At 38.8% G+C, this 10581-nt stretch overlaps 1 long non-coding RNA gene across 1 annotated transcript; it reads left to right on the forward strand.

Annotated features, from left to right (window-relative positions):
- The first annotated feature begins 16 nt into the window (after positions 1-16).
- Positions 17-9925, forward strand: LOC104138608 (uncharacterized). The gene is made up of 3 exons (XR_692951.2): positions 17-654; positions 3810-3885; positions 6105-9925. It is a non-coding gene; the product is annotated as an uncharacterized lncRNA (long non-coding RNA).
- The last annotated feature ends 656 nt before the right edge of the window (positions 9926-10581 follow it).

Genomic DNA, 10581 nt, shown 5'->3' on the forward strand with positions numbered 1-10581 from the left:
GAGCGAGGTGGGGGTGGTGGTGGCCGAGGGACTGCCGGGCTGCGTCCCGGTGCAGCCTCCGGAAACACGGGTGGGATCGCTTTGTGGCGGTCCGGCAAACACTGGTAAAGCGGCTGCGGTCAGTTCGCAGTCGTCAGCGGCAGCCGGATGGAGACGCGCTTGTCATCACCGCGTTCAGATATGAGTCTGCTGGAAGAGCAGCAAGCAGGGGTGTTGGAACTGGCTGCTGCTGACAGACCGAGCTCAGTTAATGCCCGTAGTCCTGCTAGGCAACCTGCCCTAATCTCCGCTAGCATATGGGTCCATGATTTCAAGAAAGCAATCTGGAAAGCAGTGAGAAGTTTTTTTGCTGCCTAAGCAGATGCAGAACAACAGTTGGGTACGTGTTCCCAACTGAAGAGGTGCAAGAGAAAATTCAGGACAAGGCTCAGCCTTAGCGAGTCAGACATCCGTGTCCATGCCACCGCTTGCTGTGTACTGCAGAGTCTTTGCAAGGCCAAAGGGGAAACTTTCAGAGAAGTCGCAGGAGGTGAACAGTCGCAGGAGTGCCAGCAGATTTTTGAGCAGCTGGATATAAGACAACGACTAGCTCCCACCATAGTGCCATTTGACTTGAGAGAGCAATTCGTTGCTGAATTGCTATTTGCAAACAGGGTACGTACTTTATGGAGGGAGTGGAGATGAGTAAGGTAGTAGTGTATGCATGTATGTATGTAGCTGGTTTTTTGATGTCATCTCATTCCCTGAAGAGGGAAAGCAACTGCTGTAAGAGGTCACAGAACACTTTACTGCATATTAACAGCAATAATTTCTGTAGTATCAGTTATAAAAGACCACGCTAGAGAACCTACAAGCTAGACAACCAAAAGTCTGGGAGAAAAGCATACCCTCCCTGTCTACTTCAACTAGTCAAGTGACAGATACACTTAGTCACCTGCATGGCCATCTTTTTGCCCTCACTTCCACACAAAAATTACATCTTTCTCTAAGGACTGCCCAAGAAAACAACCACAGTGCTGCACAGGGCTGGAGCACATGCCCTTTGAGAAGAGTCTGAAGGAACTGGGCTTCTTTAGGCTGAAGAAGAGAAAGCTTAGAGGAGATATAAATATCAGCCTTCATGAGGAGGCTGTCAAGAGAGGGAGCAAGGCACTTCACAGTGGTGCATGGTGGGAGGACAAGAAAGGACAGGCATGAATTGAAAGGTTCAGACTGAATTTCAGGAGAGACTTTTTCACAATGAGGATAGTCAGGCAGTGGAACAGATTGCTAGGAGAGGTTGTGTGGTCTCCATTCCTGGAGCTTTTTGAGACTGGATGAAGCTATGAGTAACCCGGTCTTGCCTCATAGATGACCCTTTGAGCAGGCGTTTGGACTAGAGACCTCTTACAGCCCTTTCCAACCCAAATTATTCCATGGTTCTATGAAAATTGGATGCATTGACACATGTTCATTAGGGCTTAAAGGCAGAGAGTGTGGTACTGCAAAGAGCCTAGATCTTTAAACAAGCTACCAATTGCTCAGAGGAACTTTGCTAAATAAACCATCCCTTGTAAATGAGCAGTCTTTGTGCGAAGGCATGCTGAAAGAAACAAGCAGTCTTTCTACGTGCAGAAGGCATGCTGTACTTTATGCAGTAGAAGTGGGTCAGGTTTTAGCGTGTGAAACAGTGGCAGTCTGCCTCAGAGAGGAGAAGCTTTCAGTTTATCTGCTTCATCTTCTTACAAAGGGCAAAGACTGGGGTTGGGTTCTAGCAAGAATGGCACAAATATTCCCAAATGACTCCAGATGTGTTCAGCTACCTCCTGTGGAGTTTATTAACCTTGACATGCACAGATTCTTCCTCTGTCTTGTGCTATGGCTTGCATGCATGTTGCATGCATGTGATTGTGCCACTAGTGTCCCTTTTCCTTTGGTTTCATGAGATGGGCATTCAGTTTCTTTTTCCTCCCCACATATGGAGGAATTTCTGCACCAGGAAAATTTTGCATTTTGAAACTAGGTTAGCTGTCTGCAAGTAATAGCTGTCTTATCTAGAATGATTAGAAAAAATGCTTTGAAAAAACTGTAATGTAGAGGGAGCTCTTCAGAAGTCAGACATAGGCTGTCCAGAGTTGCAGCTTTTGATTTCTCAAAAATCCAGCTAGCAATATCAAAATACTAGTTGCTGATGTAAGATTATTAGGTCTGCCTATTTTAGCAACTATAACACAAATTTCCTATCTCATTTGAGCAAGGTGCTTAGGTCTTATTATGATGTAGTTTCATACTTTGTACAGTAAGTAAATATTACTGTATTCCTCACCAAGTTTAGTACTTTCTGCTACAACCTAAGGACAAAAAATATTCTAATACCCGAGCATATTTGAAAAATGCAGATCAATTTTGTCGATCAGAGGCAAGAAAACAGGCAGTATCACCAAGAAAGCTGTTTTCGCAAGGCTAAGCATCCACTGATCTGCAACACAAAATATTCAAACTGTTCATCTGAAGACCCTATTTTTTCAGACCTTAGCTAAATAACTTGCGACAGAGATTTGATTCACCTGTCCCCGCTTGTAGTGACAAGCCAAAAGGCTGGAATATTTGTCCTCACCTCTGCAGACCTGCAAAGGTTTCTGTTTATACTAACATGCTTCTGCTGACAATATGACAAAACTGACCTTTATGTAAGTGAAATAATTTTATGTTACGTAGTAACTAAAGTGTGCTAGGAGCAGACCTCCTGGGTAGCTGTCAGAGCCCTGAGTGCACCAATGGGCCTTACGCCCTGAGCAGCCTCCACCCAGGCACCCTCTGCCCGTTGGCCCAGGAGCTCCGTTTCAGCTCAGGACTCTGCCCCTAGTCTTGACTTGCTCTGCTCACCCTTCCTGAGTACTGAGACTGTGTTTGTTGGTGCACGGTCAATTGTAAGTACATGGATGGAGAAACACTTGCCATGACCATGTTCAGATAAAGGTCTGTTTGAAAGAGGCCTCTGTTACTGACCCTGCCAGTGACACTGTTGGCTCCCACTGTTGGTCATCTTCCCTTGTTGAACAGCCCCAATCTTGCTACTGCTTGACAGAGTAATCAGCAAAGCATTTATCTAAGAGAAATAAAACTTTTCTATTAAGAATTTGAAACAGAACAAAATGCATCAGTGACATTCATGTGGAAATATGGTAGTTGCTGAGTTACAAAAATTACTTCCAGTGTTACCACAAGAAGTAGAAATTGTATTGGATTTATTCTGCAAGTTTGTAAGTCTGAATAGCAGTATTTTATTTCTAATTTCTAGGAATGTATGTAGTTCTAGTTGATATCCAGTATTAGATTTATAACTAGCTAATGCTAGAATTATGAGCAAATACAAATCAGTGCAATCTACAATATTTCCTTTAAGAAATCATAACTAACAATAGAAATATCAGGTATAACCTAGCATCTTGAATTTTTTCCACTTTCCTTGCTGCATCTTAAAAATGAAAAACCTTACTGTAGTTCTTATTAACATAAATTGTTTTATGAAGATAGTTCACAAATGAATAATTAATTTTAATGTGTATATAGGTAGTCCAGTAGACTGTTACAATTTCTAAACTGTTTTGTTGTTTCACCAGGGTATCTGACCACTTTCCACAATAAAAAATTAGCTACATTTGATATGCCTTACTGTTCTTTCCACTGAAATAAAACCCTAACCATGCGTTTATGGTAAATGAGCAAATTAAGTAAGTGAGTAAGGCCTTACGAAATAAAATCAAGAAGTGCAGTTTGCATTTGGATTAGAACAAGGAGTAGTTTTCATTTCCATTCTTCTCTGTCAGAATCCAGTTTTACACTCTGAACTGTCCCCAGGAACTGGAGGTGGGAGGGTGCCGAGCTTTGTGAGCAGCAGAACTCGTAAGTCCTACTCTTTTGTGCATTTCTTTTGCACTTGTGTAAACCATCCCTCAGCGTCTATCAGGAGACTAACTTAGTTCTTTTCCTCTCCCTAGCTATCTATTTCACAACATTTGTGATAAAATAACATTTTTAAGACTGTATACCACTGCCAGATTTTGTTGAAACTGAGTAATAGGTTCAAAAGTTGTCAGAAGGGGCCTGACAAAGACAACATGGTTGTTGTTTCTTCTCCCTTCCTTTCAAAGCATCTTCTTTAATCTCCAAATAGGAATAGTGAATTGTCACAGGCTCAGTCAGTGGTGCTGCCTTGCCACATCCTTCTCCAAGATAAGCCAGCCTCCAAAGGAGGATTTTACAAGATGAAACAACCTAATTGGTCAAGTCAGCTGGAGTTGTTCTGGCTATGGGTGAGAGCTACTTGGTAACAGTATCTGTCAGTTCCTATGCTGAAAGAGAGGGATGAATAATGTTCCTGAGCTACTGATAAATGGCCTGTAATCGCTGCCAGGGATTTACCAAAAAGAGAGTGCTACTGTGACCTTCTGCTTGTTCTTTTATGTATAGTTTCTTTTTGCGGGTGGGGAGGTCTGAAAGGGGGTTATGTTGGGCTTGTACAGGCCCAGGGTGAGTGAAATTTCTCCTGTTAATCTGGGTCCATGGACTGCCTTGTGCTGGGGAGCAAAAGCTAACTAAAATGCAATATGCCGGTGTTGGTTAAATGGGGCAATTTGCCTGTGTTTGTATGACAGTAACGAATTGAGCCTGGCATCTTACTGTAATGACAGCAATAGGCAGACAGCTATCCTAGGCATTGCAGAGGATGGCAGTCCATTATTACTTACTTGTGCTGGAAATTAACTATAATAGCAATGTCTCCTGTGAACCTGATTAATGAGTGCAGCCTGATGCAAAGGCCTGGGGAACATGAGAAAGTCCTCCAGACACAAAACTCAGATTGAGAAAACGTATCCCACACTTCTCAGAGGAGTCCATTCTCAAAACAGGGCTTCAGAAGTGGTCGAGTTCTTTGTATCCCATAGCTGATTAAATAAGCTTAACAAGCAGTATTCATTTTTTCCTGAAATATGGTTGATGGACATTCTTCACATCATAGGAGCTCTGTTTTTCGTAGTGAATTTCCATATTGGAAAATTTTGTGATGGCTTGTCACATACGCAGTAAAGCCTGAACTTAGATCACAGGAGGAAGTTATTCCCTAGTTCATCAGAAGAATTCATTTTAGGAAGCTATAATATCATGGTGTCAGTAACTGTATTACTAAACAAAATGCTGTTGGAAAGAATATATATTGCTCCACAGCACTAGAATTATTTGCTTATCTTCAAACAATTATTTTTCAGCCACACAATTGCAGGAACTAATTCAGTGGAATCGTATGAGAGAAATAACTCTTCTGTTAGTAGCTCAGTTATGCTAACTTACGTTCATCATGAACTCACAGCTCTCTTTCTCGCTTAGGTCCTAGAGTAACCTACTGCATTTTCAGGGATTTGTAAGCAGCAATTTGCCTGTCTTGGGGTTTACTCTGTACCCTTCATTTCTCTATAGGTGTTCTTTTAAATCCATGAGGCCTTCCAATTAAATCTTGTTGCCCTATTCCTCCACCCCCATCCATCCCCTTTTAATCTAGAAGGCACTAGTTCTTCTTCCTGAGTTACATCTGTTGGGGTGCCCCCTTACCTGTCCCATTAACTTGCGCCTTTTAGGTAAGTCTTAGAAACTAAAACACCTTACTTACCCAAGTAACTATGCCTTGTGGCATTAAAAAAGTGTTTGTTTGGGTTTTTTTTAGATATTAGCTCTTCCTTAGAATGTGTTTGCTTTCTGAGTGACTTTCTTCAGGTGTTTACTTTTTGTGTACTCTTTACTTAATATCCACAGAGCCTTTACAACCAATCTACTTTTAACCCTTTGTCCCTATGAAAGGGGAGGAATGAGGAAAAGTATGATGTAGCGTGCTGGAAAGCTGTGAGGTTAATGTATTGCCCTTTACCATGAAAAAGGCATTATTCATTTATTGTCAGATTTAAGGTATTGTTTTGCATTTATTTTTAAAGGATCTAATTAAACATTTTTAAAACAAGAGTGAGTGTATGCCACCTTCCCCGGGAGGACCTTTGTAGCTATATGTCTGTCTTTTGACAATGAAGCATGTGTCACACTAACTCTTTGTTCATTACTTTCCCTCTACCCAGGTAATTGTACAATTAATTGAAAAAGAAGTCTCAGAAGAGTTTTCAAAGGAGTTTTGGCAGTTTTGATCAAGAGCACAGTCCTGTGCAAAAGGAGCACCATGAGATCAGGACAAAGTTGATATGGAACAGGAGCAAGAAAAAGTTGAGAGTGTAGACTGAAACACTGTTTTTTGTTCTGTGGTGAAAAACTGGTAAGTCTAGCTATCCTAAATCTTCTGGTCGCGTGCTAGCAATTGGCTTTAAAATAAGCAAAATATGTTCAATGATTATTCAAAGTACAAGTGAGAGATATTTCACTACACTCTTCAGAGGTGTAGTCAGTTCTCGTATACTGTGTAAACACTTGCTGTATGCACTATCTGACTAAATCTGGAATGGCTGTGATAAGACTGGTGCTAATACAAGGCACTGTTTTTCATTATTGCTAATGCACTTGGTATATTAGAAATAGTGCGTGAAGACCGTTACAGGTGAATCCAGGAGGGGGACAAAAGAGTATCGTAAGACTTCAGTCTTCACCAGAAGGACGCTAAGATATTTTGTTTCAGTATCAGTGACACATGTGAGAGTGTGTAAGTTAATTTACAGGAATCTGAATAGCATTTAAACTGCTCATTTTGTTTCTGCTAATGTTGGGACCACAGTTATTCAGTAAGTCATTTACAAGAACAACCATAAGATGTCAGAATTTCCCCATGTTCAAGGTAAATTGTCTGGAAAACTGGTTGTAGTTTGTACAGTCAAATTCTACTGTCATTTACAGAATAATTGCATGTGTTCACAAACTACAAGTCAGGTTCCTGAAAAATCATAATGTTGCCTTATATACAATGAATTCTTTAAGTAAATTTTAGCTTTAGAAGAGGTTCATTTGATGACTTTTCACACCAGGGATGATGTGCAGAAGTAAATGACAATGCATATTTTTATTAGATAACATAAGAAAGGAGAATTTAACAAAATGATTTCAAAGACTGCAAGATTCAGAGACAGTTTTAATGGGGAAGATCTGAAGGAATGTAAACCTGCACATCATTCCTTGTTTTTTTCTCACCTGCCCTACTCCTGGGACCACTTATATATTATACCTGGAACATGAGTGGTGCCAGTACAGGCGTACAAAGGGAAAGGGTCTCCAGAGGTGGCAGCACTGTTTTTTCTGGGTTTGAACTAGGGTAGCATGAACCCGTGTCTGCAATAACCCTGTCATAGCCTGAATTGTATCACAGAAGTTGTATACTGTATGGTACTGCCCTTCCAAGGCATGTGCTCTGGGAAGCATACTGTACCCTTTATGTCTCCTTTATGCACATTTATTATTATTATTAGTGTCTATTAATTTGGCTTAGGACTCTCAGAGCTTCCTCTGCCCCTTACAGAGGGATCCTAGAAAATTATAATCTCTCTACAGAATTGTGTATGATAAATTTAAAATTCTATTATAGGATACATAAACTAGAACATGTGGCACCATGAAGGAATGAAATAATTAAGGATTTATTTTTAATAGGAATTAAAAAAAATGAATTAATGAAGAATTAAATGGACGCTTTTGCCTAAGGTTGACTTATTATAAGCAATGATTGTCAACTTCTGACACCACAGCTATTTTAAGACATCTTTCAAGTTTCATTTGAGATACCAACATCAAGTGCTTTCAAAATTATGGTGATCCAATGTCAATGGTATTGGGTTTAGAAGCTCTATGTAGGACTTCCCCTGATAAGCTATTCCATATTAGAGATAGTAACAGCCATTGGATGTTCCAAAGTAGGCATGTTAATGAACCCCATTGAGTTAGTTAAGGAAAGTAATCAATGCTAATATCATTTAAAGTTTGAATAAACTGTTTCATGAACTTTTATAAGGCCTAAATACCATACAGTTTCCTACTTTACAAACATGAAACTACTCTTGTCAGTTTATCCCATAATAAATAGGTTAAGAATTGACTAATAAGAAATCACAGAGGTAGATGTCAGTGGAGAATCATTATCATCTGCCAAGACCAGCAAAGGACCTCTCTACTGAACATTTTTGTTGTTGATCTGGAAGTAATTATAACATTTTTATGATAAATATTACAGATGACACAAAAATAAATGGATTGGTAAATAATAAAAAATTATTTTTACAGGGTAATTTGGACCATTTGTTGAGCTCTGCTAATACATAATGTTTTCTTAGCCTGATGTCAAGTTTTATTTCTGGAAACAAGAAAACTGGTTATGGAAAGGGGATTTCTTTGTTTCCAGGCTGCTTTCTGGAAAATATGTAATAATTCAACATAAACATTTGCTGTGACACTTTGGCTTGATTGTATAAGCAAGGGAATATTTATTTGTAGCAGGGAGGAAGTTTGACATCTGTATGATGTCATCCCATGTCATGATATGACATCCCTGTTAGACACCTAACTCACTGTAAAAGGATTTTGAAAAAATGGGAAGAGTACCAAGGGGAGAGAGCGAACAGTCACACTTATTAGAGAAATGGAGGAAATGTCCCTCTCTGGAGAGCATGTTTCCAATAGTGACAAAGTTAGATATTAATTTTTTTAGCTTATCAAAATAAGGAGAATTGATTGCATTATATACATATTTTTACATCCTGTGTATTAACATAGGATGGAAATCCTCAGTACAAATGGGACTCTACACTGCAAAGGCTGGAAATTAGAGCTAAATTAGAGTCTGCATTTGTAAAAGTAATTTGCAGCTGGGAAAAAACACAAAAATAGGAGCAGAGATGTAGTAAATTTTCTGTCTTTGTTTTTGAGTTAAATGTGGATATCATTTGTTAAATTACACATTGGTTACATACAAGTTATTTGGATTCAAGGTGGGAATAAACTATAATAGCCTGCAATATAGAGAATGCCTAGCTAATTGATTTTCCGGCCAAAAGCTCAGAGAATCTCTTGTGAGTCTGAGAGCCAGACTTTCTGTCCTATAGATTTTTGGGCTTCTTAAATGAGCTCCTATACAAGCAGTGCAGACAGTAATTCTGATCCATGATCAATATAGTTACTCAGTTTCTTTGTTACAAGGTTCTGCACGCATGGCCCTCCTTCTGCAATAGTTCTTGTCACAAATTGTTCATTCAGTGGAACAAACTTAATCAAGAGTTGTGCCTCTTAGCTTTACCTGATAGAAGTGAGCTGTCATTAATCGAGAGTGCATCAACATAGACTTGCTCAGGCAATTGTCGTGAATTGCTATTGTTCGCTAAACATTCACTTGAATATTTTTATACAGCAGCAACACAGACTTGTGCTATGGACATCTGTATTGATGGCATCCATATTAGGCACCAAACTGCTTATAAAAGGATTTAGAAAAATGAGAAAAAATTATATTTCAAAATTCTGGAGACTAATTTGTTAATTTGCATGCATAAACCATAATGTATAATTGTATGTATCATTAGTATATATGCACTCAGCTGCCAGTATAAATTAATAATTGCACTTAGCAATTAGAATTCTGATGTTTTTGCATTGAAGCCTGGGGGAGCTCCTATATTTGAGCTTATTAGAGGTATTAAAGTATGGTAGGACATCCTTCATCTACCTTGATTTACTTTCTTAGCCACTTGCAACTCTTTTTTTATCTTCTTTTAGAAGGATATGACAAACCAAATACTAAAACATTGTTGATTTATTTGCAAGATACATTGCTCACTTTGCTTTCTACACATTCTACAATTTGATGTAGTCAACAGCATTTTGTGTATGTGTTGTATGTATATGCATACATTTATATGTATGTTGTATATATTTACAAGTATCCTGAGCTGTATTGGAAAATAAAGGGAAATATATACACTTTTCTGAGTGCATTTATCTGTATTTTTTATTGGTGCTAGCTGAAGTTACTCACATGCATTTAAACAGTGGAATAAGCAGCCAGACTCTTAGTTAAAATGTGTGGGGTTTTTTGAAATATTTGTGATGGCCAGAATGTTTGAAAGTGTAAATCAGAGCAACCAGCTACCCAGTAACCAGCTTCCCAAGTGAGTTGCATTCTGTCTCTTATATTCACTTAGCATCATGAAAACATTTATTCAAACATTAAGCTTTTTAACTGACTCTTCTTTTATCTCAGTATTAAAAGAACAGAATAAATCAAGAGATCTAAAATTGGTCCTGTTCAAGCAGTCATAAAGAGCAGTTCGGTGGCTGACAGTAGATTATCATTCCAATAGAGAGGCCATTTTACGCAGTACTGCATAAAATAAGACTGAAGGTGTATCCATATTTTCTTTCTCAGGTTTATACAGAATTAAATAAAACCAGTAACAATAGGGCGTGAGTTTTTTATAAGCTGAAAATTAGCTCTGAAGATGCTCTTCTCCAAATGAATTAGGAGCTATCCCTTTTTCTAATAAAAACCTCGCTAGCAAAAAGTGCATGCTGTAAGTAGTCTTACTCTTAACAAATAATTATTTTAGAGCAAAAGAAGAAACAAGCAAAATA

Source organism: Struthio camelus, chromosome 6 (assembly GCF_040807025.1).
Source record: "Struthio camelus isolate bStrCam1 chromosome 6, bStrCam1.hap1, whole genome shotgun sequence".
Classification (NCBI taxonomy): Eukaryota; Metazoa; Chordata; class Aves; order Struthioniformes; family Struthionidae; genus Struthio; species Struthio camelus.